Source organism: Ammospiza nelsoni, chromosome 10 (genome assembly GCF_027579445.1).
Source record: "Ammospiza nelsoni isolate bAmmNel1 chromosome 10, bAmmNel1.pri, whole genome shotgun sequence".
In the NCBI taxonomy this organism is placed as follows: domain Eukaryota; kingdom Metazoa; phylum Chordata; class Aves; order Passeriformes; family Passerellidae; genus Ammospiza; species Ammospiza nelsoni.
The window spans coordinates 26,898,220-26,924,607 of NC_080642.1; the positions used below are offsets into that span (position 1 = coordinate 26,898,220).

Below are 26,388 nucleotides of genomic sequence, written 5' to 3' on the forward strand. Positions count from 1 at the left end.
GCGGGAAGGGATCCATGGCAGCCTCACCCCACCTCTGCCCTTTCCCCACCAGGGGCCAAACAACATCCTGAAGCACATGGTGAGAGAACTGCTCAAAGGGAATTGTGGGTGCATTTCCCTCAGCCTTGTCCTGGGGCTCAGCAGCCGAGGGCTCTGGCTGCACATCTGGACACGCCGTGCCCGGAACAGCGGGAAGGGATCCATGGCAGCCTCGCTGCCCCGCTGCTGCCTCTATGCCCTGCAGGGCAGTTTCCCAGCCTGGCCTGGCTGCAGCTTCTCCCCAGCCTCTGCAGGAAGGCATTGGGCATCAGCTGACACGCAGCCCAAACTCACCAAAGATCCCCTGCATTTTCTCGGTCCCCAGGCACATCCTGAGGTGTGGCTGTTGGAGGAGGGAGGGCCATAGCCAGCCCCAAAGGCCTGGGGGCATCAAGATTTTCCTGATCCTTATCCATGTTTTGGACAAGTATTGCCTCCTGAAGAAGCCGCCTACTGAATGTGCAATGATTCCATCTGATCCAGCTGTGCCTCTTCATTTCTCAAGGGATGGACAGAGAGGCTCTATGGAAGGTGGCATTTCTGCAGGAAGGGAGGCGATGCCAGGCACAGTCACAGGAGTTAATTGCTGTGCCTCTGGGTCTGAGTCCTGCCAAGGCTTGAGCTGCCCTCTCTGCTGCTTGGCACTGCGGGCACAGCCCGGACAAGACGAGCACAGCCCAGAGGAATTATCCCGAGCAGGCTCAGGGCACTCGGGTACTGAGCTGTCCTGCTGGGCTCCCTCCGTGGGAGACACGTCCCGAAACCTGGGAGCAGCTGCACAGAGTGCCCATGGTGGGGAAAGGGCAGAGGGGGAGAGCAAGGCTCCAGTGCGTCCTGAGAGGCCCTGGCCATGTGCCCGTGGGCTGTGGGAGCTGTTCCATGGGTAGGTGGGCAAGCAGGAGGGAGGGACGGAGGTTGGGAGAGACAGCAGTGGCACTGCAGATTTCCCCAAGCATTTAGTGAGGGTTTCCTGTGTGGGAGGGAGAGAGCCCCAGGGCCCTGGGCTGCTCCAGCTGCTCCTCCAGGCATGTTGCACAGGACCTGCAAAGAGCGTGGAGAGTGACCAGGAGCCACAGGCTCCCACAGCCTTACCCCACCCCCTTGCAGTGCCCAATTCCCCAAGACAGAAGGGGATCTCAGCACACCATGGAAATGGTTCTGCAGCATCTGTGCTCCCTTCTCGACTGGCACATGACTTGGAGTAGTTGGAAATGCTGGTGAATGATACTTGAAGACCTTGCTAGATGTTGAAGGCAAGTTCTCAATGTACCTTTCCTGCCAGAATAATCTGTGTCAGTGTGGCAAGATCTCATTTGTGCCATTCCCCTTAAATTTCACTGAAGGTTGATCAGTTCTGGAAATGTTGCCCTGCTCCCTTCTGGAGCCCTGAGAGATCCCACAGGATCGCTGTCAGTGGGAAGAAGGGGCATTTAGCTGTCCATCCTCCTCCCATGTGCAATGGCACTGTGTCCTTCTGTGTGCTCTGTGCAGCCACAGAGAAGAGCAGAGAGGGAAGGGGCTGGGCCCAGGGCTGAGCCTTTCTCAGCTCCTTTCCTGCCCCCAGGGAGCCTGAGCTGCTCCTGCTGCCACTGCCAAGCCCTGGCCCTGCCTGGGGCTGGGTTTGGAGCTGCTGGCAGCTCCAGGGAGTCCTTTCTGCCCCGACTGCCCTGCAAGGGGCTCCTTCAATCCCAGTGTGGGGTCACTGCAGGCACGAGGTCCCCCTGGCCCTGCTCCTGAGTGGAAGGCAGAGCCAAGGGAGTGCCTTGGAGGGCACCAATCACCCAGGTGCTCTCACTGCCACTCAGGCCTGAAGGAGAATCTTCAGCAGTGCCATTGGAGCTGTTGTGTCCTGCCTTTCTTTGCAGCTGAGCCTGTTGGTAAAGGTGATCTGGATTCCCAGCCCACGTTCAGGATTGAACCTCTGGGAGATGGTGAGGGTAGGTCAAGGCCTTTCCCCTGGGAGAGCTGCCAGCTCAGAGCCCAAAGCTCAGCCAGGGGGGCATCACTGCAGGTGCCAGAACAGAGCCATGCATGTGTGTGCCCTCGCCCTGCACGATCACCTCACAACTTCTGCTCAGCACTGGCAGCTGTTTGGAGGAGGGTGGGCCCTGGCCCAGCTGAAAAAGACCAGATGATTTGTTGATTACACCCGATTTTTCATAAGCATGACGTCCTGAACATGCCATTAAAGAAATGGAGAATTTTTCCATCTGTTAAGGTGTACTTTTTGTTTCTCAAGTGATGGGCCAAAAGGCAGGACAGAAGGAGGTGTTTCCCCAAAGAAGCAGAGGCCGATTGGCAGCCTCTGCTGCAGGAAGGAAGGCCAAGCCAAACACAGGCATGGGCACGGGCACAGGCTTAGAAGGTAATTGCTGTGCCGGGCTCAGTGGGGCTCAGCCCTTGGCAGGGCTGGGTGGCTGCAGCTCTTCCACTAGGGCCTGCCCTTGCACGGCCCGGCAGCAGCCAAAGCTGGAGGCACCTCTGGAGCTCGTTCACAGCCCTGGGGAAAAGGGACTGGTGCACCAACGTCCCTCCCGCTGCAGCTGCTCTGGAGCTGGCCCTGAGTGCCCAGAGGCCCAAGGCAGAGGAGCAGCCCCGAGTGGGAGCCCTGCCGCAAGCCCAGGGCCAGATCCAGCCTTGGCTCCCGACTGGGCAGGGGCTGCACTGGGTCCTGACAGGGCCTGACTCTGCGCCCTGGGGCTGGGGGAGCTGTCACGGGGCAGGGAGGGCCAGGGCTGGCAGTGGCTGCTCAGGGATGGCTTTGGCCCGTGTCCCTCCAAGCAGTGACTGCCCAAGAAGCTGCACTGCCCCCGGGCTCTCCTCCCGGCCTGCTGGGCTTTGTTGGGTGGCACAGCCTGTGCCAAGGGGCGGCAAGGTGCCTGCAGGCCCCAGCTCTGGGGGAAATGGAGAACATCCTGCCCGCATCCACCATGCTGCCAGCTCAGCAGTGCAGCACACCACGGGCTGACGCTCCCCATTGCTCCCACAGGTGCAGCTGGAACCACAGCACATGTTCCTGATGCCCAGAAGGGCCTTGGAAGGGGTTTCTGTCAGGGAACAGGCTGCTGGCTAGGGTTACTGGCAGGCCTGCTTGTTTTGGAGCTTATCTTCATCCTATCCTCTGCCTGAATTTGGACTTACTTGAAGAGGAGACAGTGAGTGTTTAGTTCACCTTTCCCTCAAACAGCTTCTTTTGAAATTCTACTGTACATAGGAAACATTCCCAGTGAGGCGGCAGTGTAGGGGTGGCCAGTCCATGATTGTCCAAAGAACTCTGCTGAGGGTTCTGCTGCTGCCGAGAGCTTTCATTGGCCTCCTAATTGCTGGGCCTTGTCCCGGGGGGCCCACTGGGGCTGCAGCCAGTGCTGGCTCCCACTGATGCTGCCTAGCCCAGAGCAGGCCCAGGGGCACAGGGCAGAGGCAAAGCACGGTGGGGAGGAGCAAGAGCAGGGACGAGATTGCCCTTGAAAGGCAGAGGCGCTCTGGGGCCCGCTCCTGGCCTGGGAGCCTGCCCAGAGCTGTGCCCTGCTTGCTGGGGCCTTGAGGGACAGCTGTGCAGCTGGGCCAAGCTGTGCCAGCAGCTCCAGCCATGCTGGGGAGCCTTGCCAGCTCTGGGCCCAGCTGTGCAGGGGGCTCCCTGTGTGCCACTGGCGGCTGGGGCCTCAGCCACCTCTTCTTTCCATAGTTCCACCTCTGGACAGGAGTTGAAAGGCGGCTGCACCTCACACCCGGAGGGCCTGGTCAGCCCTGTCAGGAGTTCTGAACAGAAGACGCCAGAACAGCCATCAAGGAAACCTCTTAGGCCCCTGTAGATCCCACTGCCACCTTCTCTCCCCATGTGTATCCCCAAGCTGCCTTTATCTCATTTTTGATCTTCCTCTGTCCCGTCCCAACCCATTCCCGATTTTTTTAGAGACCCCAAGAGCAGCCCAGCAACATCCAGCCCCTCTGGAGTCCAACATGTCCCTTCCTCTGCCCCTGAGCCCCCTGGCCATGCCCTCTCAACAACACAGACATTGACCCACCTCTGCAGGAGTAGCTGATGGCCCCTTCTTCTATTGCCATGAAGAGATGGAGCTGACAGCCAATGTCTGGGTGGCAGCAGCAGCAAAGCCCAGCCGGCAGCAGCACTGGCTGAGCTCCATTGCCAGAAGCAGCTGTGGATGCCCACGGTGTGGGCAGGCAGGAGCCAGGCAGGGGCTGCTGTGACCAGTGGCGGGGTCCCGAGGGCTGGGGGAGCCCAGGGGTCAGGCAGCAGCATGGGGCTCCTTAGAAAAAGCAACCCCATTTTCTTTGTTTTTCAGTATTAGAAATTAGAAATTTGTCGAAATATTTCAAAATAGTTTTTCTGTAGAGACACATCCCCAAGTATTTCTTCCCAATTACTATAGTAGTAAAGATTTTTCTAAGTAGTTTTAGAATCCAGGAAAAGTGACCTCATTTTGTCTTCACTTTTCATCTTTAGAAATATTTAGAAATATCTTTTGTAGAGAGAAATCCCCAAATGTTTCATTCTTGTTTCCACCACACATCTGTATTTTTGATACTAGTTTTAGAGTTCTGGAAAATATTTTCCCCTTATACATCTGTCCTGGTTTAAGGCAAATTTGGTAAAGAACCTCCAAAGGAGGGCCCCTCCAGAAAGCAGACCCACACGGCCCCTCCCCCCAACCGGTTCGGGAAGAATTCCTCAGAGAGAAGTGGAAAGAACCTGTTTATTTAACAGGTGACAAAATCAGAAAGTCTCTTTCAGGGGTGGTTGCTCTGTTAGTCCCTCCGGTGCTGGGGCAGCTGCTGCAGGCCAAACGGTGCAACCCTCGGTGTTCCCAGGTCCCAGTCCAGAGCAGGTTAGAGATGGTCGAAGAAAAAAGGAGAGGAGAAGCAGTCCAGGAAGGAATTTGGACTGTTTAGCTAGAACTAGCTAATAAGCAGAAGCAAAAGCAAGCAGAAGCGACAGCAGAGAGAGAGCAAGCAAAGCAGAAAGCCAAAAGCAAAAAGCGAAAACAGCCCTATGTACTGCCTGTCTCTGTGTCCCTGATAAGAGAAACCCAAACAAACTTTCACTCTTTAGAGACAGTCCTAAAGGCACAGAACATATGAATAGGGATACAAGCATCATAACGTCACCCCAGGACATTCCACCCTTTATCCCCATATCATCAACATGTTACCACACATCATGCATTATTTATACAAAATTTCCATCTGTTCCCCCAAAATTTACAAGCAATACACATCATGCCCTCTTCACATCCCCACACTGGACCACTGTATCCAGGCCCTATATTACAGAGCTGCAGGATTCCCCCTTTCACTTTAGTCACTTAAAGCTCCATCTATCACTTGCTCAGACCTTTGACACACATTTTCTTCTCCATCTTCCACTTGCCCAGACCTTCAACACTTACATATTTCCTTCTATATGGTTTAATGTACAGACAATGGCAGTAACATCCAATGAACAGTGATTTTGCATATCATTCTTACCCCACAATCAGATCTCCCTGAGGTACACATCGTGTTGTTCCATCTCTTTGCATTATCAACCACGTGCAACCTGGTCCCTGAGCAAAGACAACCCCACAAATGGGTTTGTCTGTACTCGAGGCAGAATTGATCCACACAGTCTTCCCTAATAAACCTCTGATATCTACCACTGGGACTTTGTCTCCTGTTATATTCAGGGACTCAGACTGGGCAGGACCTGCTCGGGTGGTGGAACCTTGGGTGTTAACTAACCAGGTGGCCTTTGCTAAATGCTGGTCCCAATTTTTGAAAAATCCCCCACCCAAAGCTTTCAACTGAGTTTTTAGTAGTCCATTGTACCTCTCCACTTTTCCTGCAGCTGGTGCATGGTAGGGGATATGGTACACCCACTCAATGCCATGTTCCCTAGCCCAGGTGTTGATAAGACTGTTCTTGAAATGAGTCCCATTGTCGGACTCGATCCTCTCAGGGGTGCCATGTCTCTACAGGACTTGCTTTTCAAGGCCCAGGATGGTGTTCCAGGCCATAGCATGAGACACAGGGTAGGTTTCCAACCATCCAGTTGTGGCTTCCACCATGGTCAGCACATAGCGCTTGCCCTGGCGTGTCTGGGGCAGTGTGATGGAGTCAATCTGCCAGGCCTCCCCATACTTGTACTTGGACCACCGCCCACCGTACCACAGGGGCTTCACTCGCTTGGCCTGCTTGATGGCAGCACATGTCTCACAGTCATGGATAACCTGAGAAATACTGCCCATGGTTAAATCCACCCCTCGGTCTCGTGCCCACTTATAGGTGGCATCTCTGCCCTGGTGGCCTGAGGCATCATGGGCCCATCGAGCTAGGAATAATTCTCCCTTATGTCCCAATCTAGGTCTATTTTGGACACCCCTATCTTTGCAGCTTGGTCTACCTGCTCATTGTTTTGGTGCTCCTCATTGGCCCTACTCTTGGGTACATGGGCATCTACATGGCGGACTTTCACAGGTTGCCTTCCTACCCTGGTAGCAATGTCTTTCCACTCATCAGCAGCCCAAATTGGTTTCCCCCTACGTTGCCAGTTAGCTTTTTTCCACCTCTCCAGCCATCCCCACAGAGCATTGGCTACCATCCATGAATCAGTGCAGAGGCAGAGCTTTGGCCATTTCTCTCTTTCTGCCATGTCTAGGGCCAGTTGAATAGCTTTGAGTTCAGCAAGTTGGCTTGATCCACCTTCTCCTTAGGTAGCTTGTGCAACCTGTCATGTGGGGCTCCATATGGCTGCTTTCCACTTCCGGTTCATCCCTACGATGCGACAGGAACCATCAGTGAAGAGAGCGTAGCGTGTTTCCTCTGGTGGCAGTTGGTTATAGGGAGGAGCCTCTTCAGCACATGTCACTGGTTCTTGTTCCTCTTCATCTGTGACACCAAAATTCTCACCTTCGGGCCAATTTGTAATGACCTCCAAAATCCCAGGGTGATTCAGTTTACCTATAGAGGTGTGCTGAGTGATAAGAGCAATCCACTTGCTCCATTTAGCACTGGTGGCATGGTGAGTGGAAGGAACCTTGCCTTTGAACATCCACCCCAGCACTGGTAGTCGGGGTGCCAGGAGGAGTTGTGCTTCAGTGCCTATTACCTCCGAGGCAGCCTGGACTCCTTCATAGGCAGCCAAGATTTTCTTCTCTGTTGGAGTATAATTGGCTTCAGACCCTCTGTAGCTTCGACTCCAAAATCCCCGTGGTCGACCCTGAATCTCCCCAGTCACCTTCTGCCAAAGGCTCCAGGACAAGCCATGGTTCCCGGCTGCAGAGTAGAGCATGTCCTTTACCTCTGGTCCTGTCCTGACTGGGCCAAGGGCTACTGCAGGACGGGACAGGACCAAGGCTTTCTTCTTTCACCAAGCCTGGACAAAGGCTTGTTGCTGCTCAGGGCCCCACTGGAAATTGTTCTTCTTGCAGGTGACCAGGTAAAGAGGGCTCACGATCTGACTGTACTCAGGAATATGCATCCTCCCAAAACCTATGGCGCCTAGGAAAGCTTATGTCTCTTTTGTATTGGTGGGTGGAGACATTGCTGTGATCTTGTTGATGACATCTGTAGGAATCTGATGCCGTCCATCTTGCCACTTCACTCCCAGGAATTGAATCTCACGAGTTGGTCCCTTTACTTTGCCCTTTTTAATGGCAAAACCAGCTCCCAGGAGGATCTGGATGATTTCCTTCCCTTTCTCAAACACTTCCGCAGCTGTGTTCCCACACACAATGATGTCATCAATATACTGCAGATGTTCTAGAGCCTCACCCTTTTCCAGTGCAGCCTGGATCAGTCCATGGCAGATGGTGGGGCTGTGCTTCCACTCCTGGGGCAGTCGGTTCCAGGTGTACTGCACTCCCCTCCATGTGAAGGCAAACTGAGGCCTGCATTCTGCTGCCAGAGGGATGGAGAAAAATGCATTGGCAATGTCTATAATGGAATACCACTTTGCTGCCTTGGACTCAAGCTCATACTGGAGTTCTAGTATATCTGTCAGGGCAGCAGTCAGTGGTGGAGTCACTTCATTCAATGCACGGTAGTCCACAGTCAATCTCCATTCTCCTTCAGATTTTCGCACAGGCCAGATGGGGCTATTGAAGGGTGAGTGGGTCTTGCTGACCACCCCTTGGCTCTCCAGCTCTCGGATCATCATATGGATGGGGATCACAGCATCTCGAGTCATTCTATACTGTCGGCGATGCACTGTGGAAGTAGCAATTAGCACCTGTTGCTCTTCTCCCGTCAGCATCCTACTGCAGATGGATTCTCAGACAACCCAGGCAAGGTGTTCAATTGCTGGATGCCCTCTGTCGCTACAGCTGCTATCCCAAATGCCTGAGTCCTTTTGGGTCTTTGAAATACCCGCTTCAAAGGTAGTCCATGCCCAAAATACATGGGGCCTCTGGGCCAGTCACAATAAGATGCTTCGTCCACTCATTTCCAGTTAGGCTCACGTCAGCTTCCACCAAAGTGAAATCCTGGGATCCCCCTGTCACACCAGAAATAGAAACAGACTCTGTCCCCACATGTTTTGATGGGATTAATGTGCATTGTGCACCAGTATCGACCAAAGCTTTGTACTCTTGTGGTTCCAATGTGCCAGCCCAACAAATCCACACAGACCAGAAAACACGATTTTCCCTGGCCTCTACCTGGCTAGAGGCAGGGCTCCTCTAAGCCTGGTTATCCTTCTTTCCCTGGGCGTATGTTTTGGATGTTCCTTTGAGGGGATCAGACATGTCATCATCATCATACCTGGCTGTTCAGCTACGGGCAACTGGAGCTGCTTTCCTCCTGGTGGCTTCCTTGAGTTCACGCACCCGTCGTGACAGAACAGCAGTAGGTTTTCCATCCCACCTCCCCATGTTTTCTCCACAATCACACAGGTAGAACCACAGCTCAGCCCGTGGGGTGTACCTTCTCTCACCACCTGGGAAACGTCTGCCTTGGATACCAGAACCTCTGATCCATACTGCCGAGATTTGGAGAAGGTCTTCTTTAATCTCCTCTCTGAGCTTCTTATGATTCTCCTCTATCTTATCCTCTAAGTTCTGCAGACGTGTTTCTACTGCTGCAATTCTGGCACGTGTTGGGCCGTGCACAGCACCTGCATATGCTTGGAGCTTCCTTGCCATGTCCAGCACAGTCTCATCCCTCTCATCCCTATTCATGATGGCTAAGGCAGAAGCATATTCGTGTGGCCCAAGTCGTACAAGTTTCCACCACATCACAGGCGTGCATGGTACTAAGTCTCGGTTCCTAGTTGTCACATCATCTGAGAAGACAATCTCTGCCACTGCCATTTCTCTCAGGCATTGGATCCCTTGCTCTATGGTCTTCCACTGAGTTTGTTGCATATAGAGATCATCTGCACACTGGTGTCTATGTGCAACACTGTCCAAGACCCGTGACCAGAGGCTGCGTGGATTAGCCCCCCTCATAATTTCTTGGTCGATGACAGGATCCTGTGACAGGGATCCCAAATGCCTGGCTTCAGTGCCATCCAGAATTGTAGCCTTGCCTGCAGCATCCCAGAGCCAAACTAACCAACTAATTATGGATTCATCAGGTCGTCGGGTGTAATCCTTCTGTAAGCCACGAAGGTCCTTCAGGGAAGAGGACTCAACATTTGCGTCTGATCTTGCACCTGCTGCTTGGACTCCTGATTTTATGTCAGGAGGCACTGAGGTTCCTTCTCCTGTATCACCATCATCATCATCATCCACTAGACGATTAGTTTTTTCCATGCATTTCCCACTTCTAGTACTGGTAGCAACAGCCATGGGTTTAGATGCTGGCTTAGGCTCACTGTGTGGTTTGGCTGCTGGCTTTGAGCCTGGGCTGTTGGCTACAGCTTGAGTGACTGGGATAGCTGATTTATCTCCCTGCCCCCCTGCCTCTGTCTGCTGCCCTACACTATCTAACAGAGTGTGATAAGCATAGGCCAGGGCCCAGCTTATTGCAATTAGTGTTTTCTCCTTAGAATCATCATGGCACTTCTCTTTTAGGTATTTCCCCACTTCTGCTGCATTCTGAATTTGTTCCTGTGGAAAATCACAGTCTACAGGATTAGAAAATTCCTTCAGGGCCTGGCCTATATTTTCCCATTTTCCACACCACTCAGGATTTTTCACACCTGCATCTGCTTCGGGGTCAGGGGTCTCACCAGCTCCTCTGGATATCTCAGCCCTCATTCTAGAGAAGCTGCAGACCATTAGAGGAAGCTTACCAATTTAAATACCAGAAAGATGGTCTCTTTAACATTCAGCGGAAACTGAACATTCTCAAAAAGTGACATAACAGATCCAAAGGAGAAGAAGGGAAGGAAAGGCTGGAAAGCCTTATTCTTGGCTCCTCCTCTAACAGACTGAGTGTAATTACTAATAAATTCCCAAAATGTACTAGTGGAATTGGGATGCAGGGCAGGATGAAGAAACCATAAACCATACCTATCATAAACAGAGGCCAGTATCTTTGTAAACGCTTTATAAATCATTATCACCAAGGACAGCACAACAGCTATTCCAATTCGTACCCCACCACCGTAAAAATTACATGTTATGGACAATAATCCTAGTGACCAGAAAGGTATTGAAACCTCAAAAAGGTCTATAGTCCAGAGCGCCACGAAGGCTTTCACCCCCAGAGACAGTACGTATTCAAGCATGGCTACTAACTGCTTTAACAACAACAAACGCACAATTAATAGAGCTTTTTTCCACCTTTTCCAGCCGTGCGTTGAGCGCCAATAGATGTATTTGTCCAGGTTTAGAGCAAATTTGGGGAAGAATCCCCCAAAGGAGCTCCAGTGGGAAAAGCAGATCCAATCGGCCCCTCCCCCCAACTGGTCCGGGAGGAAAAAATACCTCCTTGGAGAAAGGTGGAAAATACTGTTTATTAAACAATAAAACCAAAACAATATCAAACAATGAGACCCCTTGCCACTCTAAAAGAGATGACAAACTGAGAAAACCCCGTCCTCGGGTTGCAGCTCAGTCTCTGATCAGGCCCTCCGGTGCTGGAATTGTCGCAGGCCAGGCCTGGCCCGGTGGGCCACAGCTGCAGCTGTTGGTGCTCCCCTGGGTGTTCATTCCAGAGCAGTTTCAAGAGGTCCAAAGAAAAGGGGAAAAAAACAGTCCAGGGAACTTCTTTGCCTCAGCTAGCTAACTAAAAAAGCAGAAGAGCTCCGTCCCACTGTCTGTCCACAGACAACAACAGTCCAGGAGGAAGAGTGTGGAGGAGTGGAGTGCAGTGTCTGAAAACAAACTGCACGCTTCTTCTCTCCCCACCCTTCACTCTCTGGAACACTCTTAAAGGTGCAAAACTTATTATTCAACATAAACAGAATGAGACGATTTGGGATAAAAGCACCATATAGTCAACCCAGGACAGCAGGTACCCCAAAACAGCCTTGGGTTCCCCCTGGCATCACCTAATCCCCCCTTTGGACACCAGAAAACCTCCCTTGGGAACCCCCAAAAATCCACCATGACCCCCCAAAACCACCAGTATATACAAAACCTCCCCAGGAAGCCCTCACAACAGTTTATACCCAGTACTGAGTCCCCATCGTCATCACCCAAGGACTCTAAAACCCTCCTGGGACTTCCAAAATCCCTTGGGACTCCAAACATTCCCAGGATCTCTAAGTCCCCCTCCCGGGCTCCAGTGTCTGGAATCAACAGGAGTGGTGTTGCCCTTTTAAGGGGACTTATCATGGGACCCGACCATAGTGGGGGTCCTTAAAGTGGCAATGGTAGAGAGAACCCCAAAAACCACCCTGGGAGGCAAAACATCCCCTGCAGGGGCTTGAAGTGGGGGCCCCATAAAAATGCCTCTTAAAATTGTCATGATCCCCCCTTGAAAGGGGCTTGTGTGGCTGCAGCCCCACAAACACCCTAAAATGGGAAGGAAAAAACACACTTGGAGTGGTGGGATCCCCCCAAAAAAATCTTATAAAAGAAAACCTCCATTGCAAAGCGGCCTGAAGACCCTCAAAGGGCCTTGAGGAGGGACAAGATCATCTCCTCTGCTGGGGCCTCTCCCAGCCAGGAACTCTCCCATTCGCTGCCCTCGGGGCAGCCCCTGAGTCTGTCCAAACACGGGAACTTCGCTGTGTTGAGCCCAGATCCAGAGTCCTGACTCCTGCACGGGGCACAGCAAATCCCTCACTCGCTGCTGTGCATTGTCCCTGCTGAGGCTCAGACACTGGCAGGGCACATTCCCCGCCTGCAGGATTCGTGCCTGACCTAAGCACTGCACTGATGGCCCCAGCATTGCTTTCCAACAAAACCAGGGCAAGGCAAACTGTGCGTAGCTCATGGTATTTTACAGTGTCTAAAACTCGCTAAGTCACCAATCTTAGAGGTGAGATGCATTTGGAACTCATGGCATGGAGAAGTAGTGCAACATGGAAATGGGGAGCATAGAAATAAATAGAGGAAAACATCTCGGATTGTTCCTTTCCATTTTCATTTCACCTCTGGAAAGCTGTTTAACTTCCCCAGGAATCTTCTCCCCAGTCCTGTCTGCCCTTTTCAAGAACCTTTCCTGGAGAACAAGGTGCAGTTTCTGTCACAAGATGTGCCCCCAACTGCAGCTTCTCTTGGCTTTCCACACCATGAGTACAGCACGACTTCTGCAGCAAAGCAAGACAAATGTTTGGATTCCTTGACAACTTGTCCTTTCTTTTCCTTGTGGGCTGGGCAATTGTGCCATTGCTGAGTTTTTCATTGTGCCTGTTCTAACCCAAGAGAACAGGAGGTTTTGTTGGGGACTTGCTGGGGAATGCAAGGCTGACGGAATGCAGAGAAAGAATCTCCAGGACACTCTGGGAGCTCCCTGGGCTGGGCTCAGGTTCCCGCTGGGACTCTGCAGAGAGCTGGGCTCCAAGTGGGATCAGCAGCAGTGCAAAATACCTCCGGGCATCTCCATTTTCTGCTGCTCTGAGGAAGCAATGAAGGCAGTCAATTTCTGGTTTTTCGTTCTCCTGGTGGATTTTTTCATTTGATTTGCCACTCCAGAGGCAATTTCTCTGATGGTCTCTGTAGGTTGATTCTATTTCAACAGCAGCAGCAGCAGGGCGGTGTTTGAGTGCTGCAAAAGTGGTCTGTGAGGCTTTCATTCCCCTCAACTTACTGCTCAAGGACTTGTGAACATTTTAATCTCTGCTAATCATGATGCCTGTGACAAAAACACTGAGTTCACCATCACAAAAGCACAGTGGGTAGCAGTGATTGAAAGAGGCAAGTGCTGTTGTACTGATAAAATTCAGGTGGCAAGCAGAAGAGGGCCAAGAGCAGCCGTGATCTCCAATTGCCAAGGCAAAGGCACCAGCAGCCTCCTGCTGTCTGCTCAGGGTGAGTAAAAGAGCGTTGAAAACAGCGCTGGAGCCCGATCCTTTCTTCCTCTGAGGGCTGGCTCAGGGCAGCACAGGCGGGCCCTGAGCAATCAGGGCTGTGTGTGGGTGATGGCTGCTCTAATCCAGAATTGAGCTGGAAAAAGCCCTTGGGAGCAGAGGCAGGAGCAGGCGGGAAGGGGCCGGCGCTGCTGCTGCTCCTGGCCGGGAGCCCCGGCTGGGCCGGGCCGGCGCCCCCTGCGCTGCGGCTGCTGCTGCTGCCAGAGCCGGGCGGGACTCGGGGACAGGGAACGGACACGGGGGGACAGCAAAGGCCGGGCGGCTGCAGGGATGGTGGCGCTGGGGCCAGTGCCAGCACAGAGCTTCAGCCCGCAGTTAACCCCGAGGGAAATGCTGGGGAAAGGCTCCATTTCAGCCTTTCTGCACTCGTGGCTGTGAAGGGACTGAAATGAAAGGAGAACAACCAGGCCCGACCCCTCCTCCTCTGGGAGGAGCCCCGCGTCTGGGGCTGTGAGGGGCTGTGAGGGGCCGTGAGGGGCCCTGAGGGGATGTGAGGGGCTGTGGGCGACTGTGAGGGGCCATGAGGGGCTGTGAGGGGCCCTTGCCCTCCTATGGAGAACTGTCATTCTTGTCCAGGAACCCATGGCTGAAACGGAATTCCACCCTAAAACTCCCCATATATCCAGGGGCTGCTTTCAGACAAAAGCTGCAACGACGGACAGGTATGGCTTGCCTTGGCCTCTGGGAACTGCTTCTCATGTGCCTTCAAAACCCTGGAGTTCTGTTGTTTCCTTCCTATAGAAAAGAACTGTCCCCATTGTCCAGGCCCTCTTGGTCTCAGGCACTTGAGCACTATACTGGGATGCAGTTTGACAAGAAAGTCTCATAGATATGTATGCTTGGCTGAAAGATTTTTGAATATAATGTCTGAAGAAGAATAGAAATCAAAGCAAGTTTTGATAGAAAAGAAAAGAATGGATGAGCCAGTCTTTTTGGATAGCTAAGAAGGCAAAGTGTATGTTAGTTAGAAGGGGTTTTTATGACTTAGAGCAAAGGATAAACCCACTTCAAACAAGAATATGTTTTTACCAAGCAGAAAGAGAGCACAGGCAAACAAGTCAGCAAATTTTGCAAGTAGAACAAAGGTCTCAGAATTTTCCACTGCAAGAAAACTGGAAAACAATTTTTAGCTTAAACTGTAATGTACTAACTTTTAGTGATTGGAGAATAGTAACATGAATATGGTAATTATAGTAGTTATGGTTGGCTATAGGTAAAAGTTAAGGTATAGATTAGTTCTACTGTATTAAGATGCTCAGCAAGGAAAGGTATATAATGCATTTGTAACCTAAACTAAGGGTCCCCAGGCCTGCAGCTGGAGCTGACAGCTGCAGCACAGCTCTGTCACCCACGACCCTGGACTGCTGTATCACCTTGGAAACAATAAACTGCATTTTGAAGAGCATTTGGAGTCCCACATCCCTCATTTCGGCTCTCACAAACTGGTGTTTCCCAGAACTGCCAGTGCCCAGATCCAGAAATTTCCTGGTGCTGGTGCAGCCCAAGTGCAGCAATTTGCAGGCAAAAAACCCCAAAATCTGGCAATTTTCCACTGCTGGCTCTGTTGCTGCCCAGACCTGGAGTTTCCCAGCACTGCCATTGCCCAGATGCAGAAATTTCCCAGTGCTGGCAAAGCCCAAGTGCAGCAATTTGCTGGCACGGAAATCCAAAACCTGGCAAATACCTGGGGCCGGCACCACGCAGATCTGGTGTTTTCCAGCATTGCCATTGTCCAAACATGGCAATTTCCTGGTGCTGGCACAGCCCAATTCCAGCAATTTGCTGGCAAAGAAAGCCTAAATCAAGCAAATACCTGGATTTAAAAGGTATTTAAAGCAACCCAATCTCATGTTTGCTGATGACGCCAGTGCCCAGATCCGGAATTTTTCAGATGCCTGCACAGCATAATTCCAGCAATGTGCTGGCAGAGAAGGTTCGCATTTGGCAATTTCCGGGTGCCGGCACATTCCCCACCCAGATCTGGTGTGCACTGGCACTGCCAGTGCCCACATCTGGCAATTTCTCGGTGCCAGCAAAACCCAAAAGCAGCAATTTTCTGGCAAAGAAAGCCCAAACTTGGCAGCGCCCAGATCTGCTGCGTTTGGGTTGGTTTAAAAGAATGAGACATCGGCTTAAGGCTGTGGGAAAACCCTCTTTAGGGTGAGCAGGAGCTCCCGCCCATAATCCTCTTGTTCAGTTATGCAGATTGTTACTAGAAAGTTCTGAGTTCTCTTTGCTACCATTGGTTACTTTTTGCTGCAAAATTGTAATATTCTTAATCGTTCCTTCCTCTTGGATCCTTCCCTCAGATCCCACCTTAACTCCTCCCCATAAATAAATGTATAAATATTCCTGCTAGACCCTGGACCCAGGCCTTTTTCTGCTTCACTCTCTGTACTGTGCATGCCATCCTGTTTGTTGTGTTTGCCTTCAGTAAAGTTCTGTTTCCAGACAACCAGATGAAAGCAGTCTCTGTCTGTAAAGTGGCCAGAGCTGGTTCTCTGGGAAACCACTGGTCAACGGTCCAGACGAGGACCAGAAGCTTTCACTGGTGTTTGCTGGCACTGCCAGTGCCCTGATCTGGAAATTTCCCTGTTCCAGCACCACCCGTGTCCAGCAATTTGCTGGCACAGAAAGCTAAAACCTGTGGCAGCTTCCTGCTACTGGGTCTGGTACCACCCACATCTTGTGTTTGCTGCATCACTACCCAGATTTGGAAATTTCCCGATGCCAGCAGAGCCCAAATCTGGCAGATTTCTATCCCTGGCAATGACACCATCCAGCTCTGGTGTTTGCTGGGACCGCCAATGCCCAGATTTGGAAATTTCCTAATGCCTTCACAGCCCAGGTCTAGTAATTTGGTTTTAGATAGCTTAGGAAGAGAAGTTCCTCGGACTGTGGCTTCCTTTTTTCTTGGAACTGTTTAAACCTGCTCTGGACTGAAAACCAGACAAACACCGGCAGCTCACACCTGTGACCCACCAAGGTCTGGGACGCTGCATTCCAGCACCAAAGGGACTTAGAAGAGATTGAGTGAGCCAACTGCAACCCACAAAAAGGACTTTCTGAATTTGCCATCTCTTCAGCACTCTCCGAGGTTTTATTTAATATTATTCATTTTTCATGCTTGTGAATACTTCACTTGTTAAATAAACTGGGGTTTTTTCACTTTTCTCAAGGGAAGTCTTTTCCTGACTAGTAGGGGGAGAGGCCGCTTGAACTTGCTTTCTAGACAGACCCCTTTTGGAGATTTCCTCACAAAATTTGCCCTAAACCAGCACAAACTGTCATCATGCAAATTTCACCAGTGGCCTAATTTCCTGGTGGCATACCTTGCGACAGAAGCTTGACCTTGCTCTCCATGAGAGATTCTTGGGAAGAGCAGACAGGATAAGATTCCTGGAAAACTGAAACAGCTTTCCAGAAGTGAAATGAAAATGAAAGAAACAATTCAAGATGTTTTTCTCTATTAATTTATATGCTCCCCTTTTCCATGTTGCACTACTTCTCCATCCCAGTAATTCCAGATGCACCTCACCTCGAAGACAGGTGACTTAGGGATTTTTAGCCACTCTAAAATACCATGAGCCAGACGCAGTTTTCCTTCCCCTGTTTTTACTGGAAAGCAACATGGAGATGAAAGTGCAGTGCTCGGGTCAGGTAGGAATCCTACCCCAAGGGAAGGTGGCCCGGCAGTGTCTGACCCTAAGCAAGGACAATGCACAGCAGCAAGCGAGGGGATCGCTATGCCAGAGTGCAGGAGTCAGGGCTCTGCATCCGGGCTCACGGCTGCAAAGTTCCCGTGTTTGGGCAGACGGAGGGGCTGTCCCCGGGGCGCGCGGGGCTCGAACGTGGGGCTCGTGGGGCGAGCGGGGAACGGACACGGGGACGAACGGCCCCGGTGCTTCAGTTGCAGCGGCGGCAGCGGCGGCAGCAGCAGCGGCGGCAGCAGCGGCGGCAGCAATAGCGGCAGCAGCAGCAAAGCAGATAGTTTCGAATAGTCTTTCTCTCTCTCTTTCTCTCTTTCTCTTTGTCCCTTTCCCGCTGTCGGGCACCCGTCTCTCGGGGTCCCTAGCCCGACGTCCCTCTCCTCTCCCCGCCTCCCTCTCCCCTGCAGGGCCGGGCCATGCCCCCGGCCCGCCCCCGGCCCCGGGCGGGGCTGCCCCGTGCCCGGCCCCGGCCGTCCCGCCGCGGTCTCGCCTCCGCCCGGCTCTGGCCGTACTGGTGGTGGCGCTGCCGGGCGGGAATCAGCGCCGGGGGCCGGGGCGGCATCGCCGCGCTTTGCCTTCGCCTGGCCCGAGCCCGGCCCCGGACCCGAGGCAGGGTCCAGTCCCGGCCCCGGCCCGGGCTCCTCCCGGGGCCCGCGGAGGACACACGCGGCGCGGCCGCTCCCGCCGCCTCCGCCGCGGCTTCCCCGGCCCGAGCTCCGCCGCTCGGCAGCGCGGCCGCCGGCCCCGAGCCTCCCGTGCCGCGTTCCCGAGAACGAACGCCTGGGCATGGCCGGCCCGGGGCGGGTGAGAGGCGCTCGGGGGCCGTTGCTGGCCCCGAGCCGAGCACTGACCTCCGCGTCCCGCCCGCAGGGACGGCGCAGGAGGCCCTGCAGGAGCTGGTCGGCGTGGAGGACGAGGAAGAAGGCCCTGGTGCTGCTCCAGCACAGGAGACCGAAGAGGTCGTGCCGTTCCAACCACCGCAGGAGGGTGAGTGGCTGAGCTGGGCTGTAGGGCTGGAGCCTGCAGCTAACTTGGCCCTATGCCATGCCATCCCATCCCATCCCATCCCATCCCCTGGAGAAATGCCCACGGACGGGATGGAAGAGGGGCCTGGCAGACACCCCACAGTGGCCGTGCTTCATCCCCTGGAGCATCCCGGGGCTCTCCCTGCCTGGGCAGCGCAGGTCTGGGCCATGCTCTCCGGCCTCTCCCGCAGCCCCTCAGCTCTGGCTGCGCTTGCTCTTTGCCAGATGCAGCCCTGGAGCGCACACAAAAGCAGGAGCGCACCCGTGGCCGCTTCCGAAGAACAGCGCAGGTACCTGCAGCCACCCCCACCTGGGCTGGGCCTGCTGTCCCTGCTCAGCCCGTGTGGAGCACTCCATGCAACATCCCCAGCTTCTTGCCCTTCTGCTACAGATGGTGTGCAAATTCATGAAGAGGATTCGGGAGGAAGAGACCAGCGTCATGGGCACCGTGGTCAGAGCATACCCTCCCATCTTCAAAACCAACACCAGTGCTGCCCTGCTGGATATGCTTGTGGAGGAGGGTCCTTCCAGTCCAAAGCAAGTAAGCAGCTTGTGGCCTGGCGTCCATCCTTCCAGCAATTGCTTGGCCTCCCAAGCCACGCCTGCTGCTCACTGTAAGCCTTGAGGCCATGGCAGTGTGGTGGCAAGGGAAGCACTTTTCTGGGGCAGCTGGGCACATGACTCCCTCTGGCAGCTTTCCAAGTCTCCCTGTGCCTTCTCCAGGTGCCCGCCATGGTCAGGTACATCCACCAGTGGTTCGTGGCAAATGAGTTTCCTGAGTACAACCTGCACAGGCCCCTTCTGGATCTCACAGAGGCACAGCCCGCTGATGTGGTGATGGCTCTCCTGCGTGTGGCCCCATCATGTGACAGGTACAGGGCCCACGGGCCCACAAGGCTCAGGGCTCAGCAGCCCATCACTCTGTACAGCCTGTCCCAGTGGTCTGACACACAGAGAATTCCAGGGCTCTCTGGCTCCTCCCTTTGCCAGTCCCCACCGTGCTGCCATACTCCCTCCCTGTTGCTCAGGGGCCAGTCCCCACGGGGCTGGGCTGCCTGTGTGCTGAGGGCCAGTGGGCAGAGGCAGAGCTGGCAGCCAGCTCAGCTCCCCGCTGCGGCCCAGGCCACAGTGCTGTGTCCCAAACCCCCCTGAGACAGAGCTCTAACCCTACAGAGCTGCTTTGACCATGTGGAAGAGCATCATGTGCTCGTGCAGGACTGCAGAGACGGCCATGCTCGTACTCCTTGACGTGCTGGCCAACTGGCCAGAGCACAGCATATGCACCTCCGATGGGGACCACACGGCTGTCCTTGCCCTGGCTGTGAGTTTCTGCAACTGGCCTTTGCTCAGCCCAAGCTCACCTCTCCATCAGGTCTCCATCCTCCCTCCATCACGGTGTCTCACTGCCTCTCCCTGCTAGGCTGAAACCTGGCCCAGGGGCAGCTTCAGAGCCACCAGGCCCCGTGCTCCCCCTGCATCTCCGCTGGCCTCTCCCTGCCACGCTTGGGCCCTGCCACATGGACACCTCGGCACTGAGCTCGGGCTGCTCTGTCCTTTGCAGGCAACTGTGGTGATGTGGAAGATCCTCCAGATGCCCTGCGTCCCACATGTGGTGACCGTGCATTTCTCCTGCCTCTTTGTGTATCTGCTCTTCCAAGTGCTCTTCAGCACCTTAGATATGCCAGAGGCGGCCAACACCTGCTGGAAGGGATGTCAGCAGCAACACGGCCTTGCCACCAGCCCCAGCAGGTGCTGCATGCAAGTCCTCCTGTCCCTGCCACGTGCCCAGGGCAGGAGCCAGTGCTCCCAGCATGACCTGGGCTTTTCTCTGCACACAGCTTTGCAGAGCAGACCCTGAAGGCCCTGCTCTGCCGACTGCACTATGAGGATGTGGTGGTGGCAATGGAAGACAAGCATGGCTGGGACATGCTGCTCTGTGCTGACACCCACCACTGTGCTGTGGGCATGCTGGCCAGGTGAGACCCCCTGCTCCCCAACTGCCCCTGGCATTTGTGCCCTGTTCCCGGGGTGCCCCACACAGTGGGGCCCGAGGTCTTGGGCCACAAGGCCTTGTCACCAAGGGACGGCCAAGGAGACTGCAAAAGGCTGGGAGAGGGGCGTGCCCAAGAGCAGCCACCTCCCAGAGGGCCTGGCTCCCCCTTGCTGGGTGCTGGAGAAAGGCCAGACTTCTGTGAGTCAGTCCTGGGAGAGCTTTAGCCCTGCTGCCTCAGGGTTTTGCTTGCGATTTCCTCCTATCAGAGAAATGCACCACACATCTGAAGCCTTGTGTTCCACAATTGCATTCCACCTGCTCGGGCTGCTCTGCAAAGACAAGCCATGCCGGGATTTGGCGGCCATGGCGTTCCTTGTGGAGGTGAGGCTGAAGGCCAGCACTGCCTGGCTGAGCTGCCTCCCGGCTCTGTGCCCTCTCGCGGCTGCAGCTGCCCGGGACGGTGCCCGTGCCCTGTGCTGCTGCCTGGGCCCGGCCCTGTGCGGCTCCCCCGTCACTGGCCTCGTGCCTTTCAGATCCTGGACTGCCTGGACTTGAGTGAATGCCGTGACAGCATCCTGGAGGTCATGTCCAAGAAGCTGCAGAGCGAGTGCAGGGAGATGCGTCGCTTGGCCCTCAGAGGCCTCCTGGTGCTTGGCACCAGTGTCTCGGTGAGAAGGCGGCAGTGGCTGAAACCATGCTGCCAGCGTGGGAATGGGCAAGGCAGTCGCTTGGCCTTGCCTGGCCTTGGGGTGCTGAGGCAGCTGCTCCCAGCTGTCCTGCCTCCCACTTCAGCTGCTCCAGTGCTTTGGCACAGGCCTTTGGCCTCTGGGCCCTGTGGCAGCAGGATGGCCTTTCACACACTCATTTTCCATGCAGGCCGCAGTAAGAATGTGGAGCTTGCATGAAAGGCTCGTGGAGCTGCTGCAGGAAAATGACAGCAACATGCTTAGGATGACCGTGGTTCTCCTCAGCCGTTTGTTCCTGTGCAATGGTGCCCCGCTAGTCAGCCCCCTCGCCCTGCAGCTGGCTGAGGCGCTCCTGCCGCTCTTTGACAACGTAAGGCTCTGTGCCTCCAGCCATGGCCACCGGCTGCTGCCCGCAAACTTTGTGCCCTGTGCATTTTCAGGCCTGTGCCCAGATGGGTGTGAAGCAGCCGATGCTGAAGTCTCTTCTTTCTTTCATACAGGATGATAGCCAGGTGCAGGTGTGCTCCATGTTCATCTTCCGAGAGATGCTGTATTTTTGGCCAGAAGAGGAAAAAAAGGCCCTGAAGTCACACGTGCGCCAGAGCCTGCTCCCACTGTTCTTCCATTGCCATGACGAGAACCAGCTTGTGGCAGAGGTGAGGACTCAGCGGCTGCTGCTGGCCCCCTGGCTGGGGGGCTTGGCTGCCTCCTGCTCTGGGACCTCATGAGCTGCAGCCTCCTCCTGGCCTTGGTGCAGGGACCTGTGCGGGTCCTGGGCTCTGGGCTCTGGTGCTATCTCCAGGTCTCTGCTGCTCTCCAGGACTCCCGGGAAACGCTGCATTCTTCAGCCACATTCCTGCACAGGAAGGATCTCCAACACATGCTGCAGCTGGATCAGACCTGGAGGTTCGGCGAGGCCCTGGTAAGGACGGCCTGCAAGCCCCAGCCTCAGGCTGGAGAAGCCCCCTGACCGCGCTGCTCAATGAGTGCGGCCGGCAGCTGCGTCCCTGCCCAGTGCTGCAGCGAGGGCCGTCAGCCTGAGCCCCACACGCCACTGCCTTCTCTGGGCCGTGCAGGCTCTGCTCCAGGCTCCCGTGGGCCCGAGCCGGGTGCCCATGGAGCCCCGGGGCTGTGGGGCGGGCCGGCACCGCGGCTCCCCGGGCAGCAGCCGGCCCTCTGCCCCCTGCCCTCAGGAGCCCTTGGCCAGCGGCTGCTGGCCGCGCCTCAGGGCTGTGCGGGGAGGGGAGGCCGGGGCTGGGCGCAGGCAGCACCCGGCCCAGGGGCTGAGCCCGCACCAACCCTTCCCTCCTGCCGCTCTCTGCAGCTGGCAGAGGACAGGAGCCGAGCGGCCGAGCACCTGCGCCGGGCCCTGCGCTACCTGCAGAGCCCACAGGAGCCCCTGCGAGAGGCGGCCGTCAGGTTCATGGGTGAGCCACGAGCCCAGGCTGCCCTTTTCCTCCCTGGCCAGCCTCAGCTCGGCCCCAGCCCTGCCTGCTGCTTGGGCCCGGCGCCGTGGAGCCCCGCCTGGCCTCGGCATTGCTGCTGCCGCCCTCTGGCAGCCGTGCCCTGTGGCGGCAGCGTGCGACAAGGGCCGGGCTGAGCCCTGCCGGGCCAGCAGCCCGTGTGGCCACAGCGCCGGCAGCGCCGCTGGCAGGGAGCTGTGCCGCTGGGGCCGTGACAGGCTCTGTGTTCACAGGCATGGCCGGGCAGCACCTGAGGGGGCAGCAGCAAGAGCTGCAGATGATCTGCACTGGTAAGTGAGGGCAGCGGGCTGCCAGCGGGGGCTGCCGGGGGGAGAGCTGCAAGCTTTGCCCCAGCTGCGGAGGTCTCTGCTCCCGTGAGATTTCAGGGCCACGTGTGCCATTGGTGGCCAGCAGGTTCGGGCTGATCCCCTTGCTCCCTGCTCCCTCCTGGCTATGTCAAGAGCCGGCTGGGATGGCCCTGGCAGGGGGCTCTCCTGGGCTCCCCGCAGATCCGGCTCTGACCGTGCCTCTGTTCCTCTCTCTTGCAGCCCTGGAACACCTGACGGGGGACAGGAGCAGTGCCGTGTCGCAGCTGGCACTTGAAACACTGCATGACCTCCTGGCAATACAGCGTGGGCGATATTCCACCATCCAGAGGCTGCAGGATCAGCTGCGCAGGGCATGGAGGACTCGGCCTCGCCTGTCGGGGCTCGGGTGCCTGCTCTGCCGGACGACTTAGGAGGAGAGCTGATCTGGGAGGCTGTCTTTGCTGGGGCAACCTGTGCCAGGGGTAATTTTCCTTTTCTTTAAGATTTTTCTTTTCTTCATTTCCCAGCTAGGGTCTGGGCTTTGGCCTAGCTGTGTCCCCTGCTGATTGTGAAGTGTGCCATCAGCTGAAGGGCTTTCTGGGCTAAAAATATCAAGTCACTTGGACTTGCTCTTTTTGGCCTCTAAAAGCTGGATCCAATTTTGGGGCAAATTTGGAGACCTCATCTATGGGTGGATGGAGCACCTAGGATTTTCCCAATTGCTGGGAATGGTTCTCCAGGTGCCTGGAGTATCCAGGGTCCTGGTAAGTTCCAGCTACGCACATGCCGTGGCAGTCAGAAGCAAAGGGACCCAGCCCTTTTTGTGCTGCCTATGTCACTGCACCGGGGTCATGGGATGGGAACACACAGCCCTTGTGCCGGAGCTGAGCTGCTCTGCCCAGCACTGGTTGCCGCCATCCAAGCTGGTTTTGCTTGTCCTGGTTCCCTGACAGCTGGGGCCCTGGGCAGAGCCTTGAGAGCCTGGTCTCCCCGCAGGGAAGGAGAAGGAGCCCCTGGAGAAGCTGTACCAGGTGGGGATGCTGCTGGTGCTGCTGCTGCTGCTGCTACTACTGCTGCTGGAGACAGCCAGGGTGACATAAAGGATGACAAGCTCTTCCTCAGCCTGGCCACGGGAGGCTGAAGGTGATTGACTTTGATTCTGGCACAAGCCAAACTTCACAGGGAATTTGCAGATGAGTCCCCACCGGAGGAAATTCTGCCAGATTTGGGCATGGCCCAGCCTGGCTGGGAACCAAAGGCTCTCCCTTTGCTGGGGCAGATGCAACTCATTCTTCAGTCGTTGCCCAGCTGCTTTTGGCAGGGCTGGGAGGATGGGCTGGGGTGGGTACGAAATGGGAGTGGGCTCCTGGTTCTGCCAACAGCCCCCAGCACCCCCCATGCCCCAGGGTGGGGCTGGGCTGGGGCAGCGAGCCCGACACAAACAAAGCCCCATGTTGGGAGCAGAGGTGGGGCTCCAGAACCCGTGCTGGGGCTGCTTTGCTGTGCAGGCAAGGAAGGGCTGGGCTGCTCCACTGCCCTGGTTTGCTTTGGAGTCACCGTGATTTTGGGGGGCAGTGCAGGGGGGAAGAGAGAAAGTGTGGGCTTCCCACAGCCATGGCTGGGTTTTTCCCTGGAATGCAGGGGTTGGGCCTTCCTCAAGGCCCTTACAGAGATAAGAGTTTTTACTGTTTTTCTTGTTTTCCCTTTTTGAATCTAATGTCTTTTCAAGAATGTGTTGTTTGTTTTTCCAGAGAAAGCGTTCGAGGTGGTCCAGTCTGGATGGGGAAGTGCTTGGGAGCAGCTGTGGGGTGGATGGGCCGTGCCCTTGGAGAAGGCTGAGGCCATGGTTTGGGAGCAGCTTTTCTTGCAGCCGTGGCTGGCGTGAGGTGGGTCCCTGTGTGCTTGGCAGGGTGGGATCAGAGCCTTTGGGAGCTGGCAGCGAGCACAGGAGCATCCTGCTCTGGGCAGCTGCTGAGGGCTGGATGTGCCATGGCTGGCTGCAGGCTGGGCACATGTCCTGCCCTCCTGCTCTGCTGCCAAAGGCAGCAGGGATGGGCAGCTCTGGGCACAGCTCTGGGCACAGCCAGCATGGCCTGGGCACCGCAGGCCTTGGCACAAGGGCACAGGAGCCCTCAGCTGACGGGCACTTTCTGCTTTCTCTCCTTGCAGCCGGGCTCTGCGGGTGCTGAGGCTGCTCTGGGCTCTGCCAGGGCTCTGCTGGGCTCAGCCCTGGGCCCAGCTGGGCTGGCTCTGCCCTCACATTGCTCTGACAGCTCTGCATCAGACGAGCCCGTTGTGAGCACAGCGCCTGAGCTTTCTGCTTTGGCAGGTGAGTGAGACTCTGCTGCAGGCCCAGAGATTGCAGCTGGGGACACACATCCAATTGGCAAGGACCCAAACTCTCCACAGTCCCGGCTGAATTCCTGGATCTGTACAGGGTGTTTTGTCTGTCCCATTCTTGCTTCTTTATTGGCTGGAATTGTGCAATTGCACTTTGTTCCTCCTCTAGCAGTGCCACGAGTGGGCCAAAGCTGGCAAGCGGGCCGTGCTCCTGAGGCAGTGCAGTCTGGAGCTGATGGATGGAGAACTGCCCTTCTGCACTTCCAAACCAGAGGAAAAAGCTGTAAGTGGGACTTTGTGTCTCTAAGAAATCCCTGGCAGTTTCAAAGGGAATGTGTGGCTCATTCCCAGGCTGAGAAGGAAGGTCATCTTCTAAAGGATTTGGGCTTTGACAGAGTTTCCATTCCCAGTCCTGCGTGGAGCTGGAAGGGTACAAAGCAATTTCCTCTTGCTTCGACCACAATTTCAAATACCAGTGTTGGACACAAAGCCCAAAATCTTTTAAGAGGCTTTTGAGGTCACAAAGATGGATCCATGCTATCAGCACATTTACAATGTAAATAACTGAGTTCTCTTTTTAAAAAGATCATTTACCTGTTAATGCAAAGAATGTAACTTGGCATTTATGGTTTTTTTTTTCATTAACTGTATGTTATGTTTTTTCACTAACACTTGGATTTTATGCTTATCTTTTACAATTTATCAATTTTTTTTCCTTTTCCCCCTTTTTTCCTTTTAATAGAAAACATGTCCTACAAAAGCAATGTCCTTTGCTCCTGGTTCCCGTGTGGAGCAGCTCCCTTCCTGCTGGCTGAGCTGCTCAGGCAGAGCCTGGCAGCTCCTGGCCCTGCAGGGCTGAGGCTTTTCCCCGTTGCTGGGCACAGACTGATGGAGCAGCACTGCTGAACACGGGCACACAGAGGGACCAGCAGCAGCTGCCTTTGGCCACCTGAGGCTCCAAGGCCCAAACTCTGAGCAGCCAGGGCTGGAAGAGACTGGCAGGATCTGATCCCTGACTCTGGGCAGACAGGGCTGCACAAATGACCCCACAGCAGCAGCAGCAGCAGCAGCACATGGAGCTGACTTTGAGCACAGCCCCTGCCCCTCTTCCCTCCCGTGTGCAGCGGTGTCACAGCAGCCTGAGGCACCTGGGAGCCCCCAGTGGCAGCAGGGACTGGAGATGGCAGCCCTGGGCTCCTGGAGGCTGTGCAAGGAACGGAGCTGGGCACTCCCTGTCCATGGGGAGCTTCCAGATGGAAAAGGCTGCTGTGCCCAGGCAGCTCCAAGGGCACAGAAAGGAGGCTCTGGAGCACTGGATCTGTGCCAGTGCCACAGTCCTGGGCAGCAGCCAGCGAGCCCTGGGGGAACAGAGGGCACAGCAAGAGGGACAGAAGCAGGCAAGGG

The 26,388-nt window shown here is 55.2% G+C and overlaps 1 pseudogene; it reads right to left on the minus strand.

The window, feature by feature from the left end:
* LOC132077834 (uncharacterized) overlaps positions 1–26,388 on the minus strand; it is a 672,057-nt pseudogene that overhangs the window by 52,026 nt on the left and 593,643 nt on the right.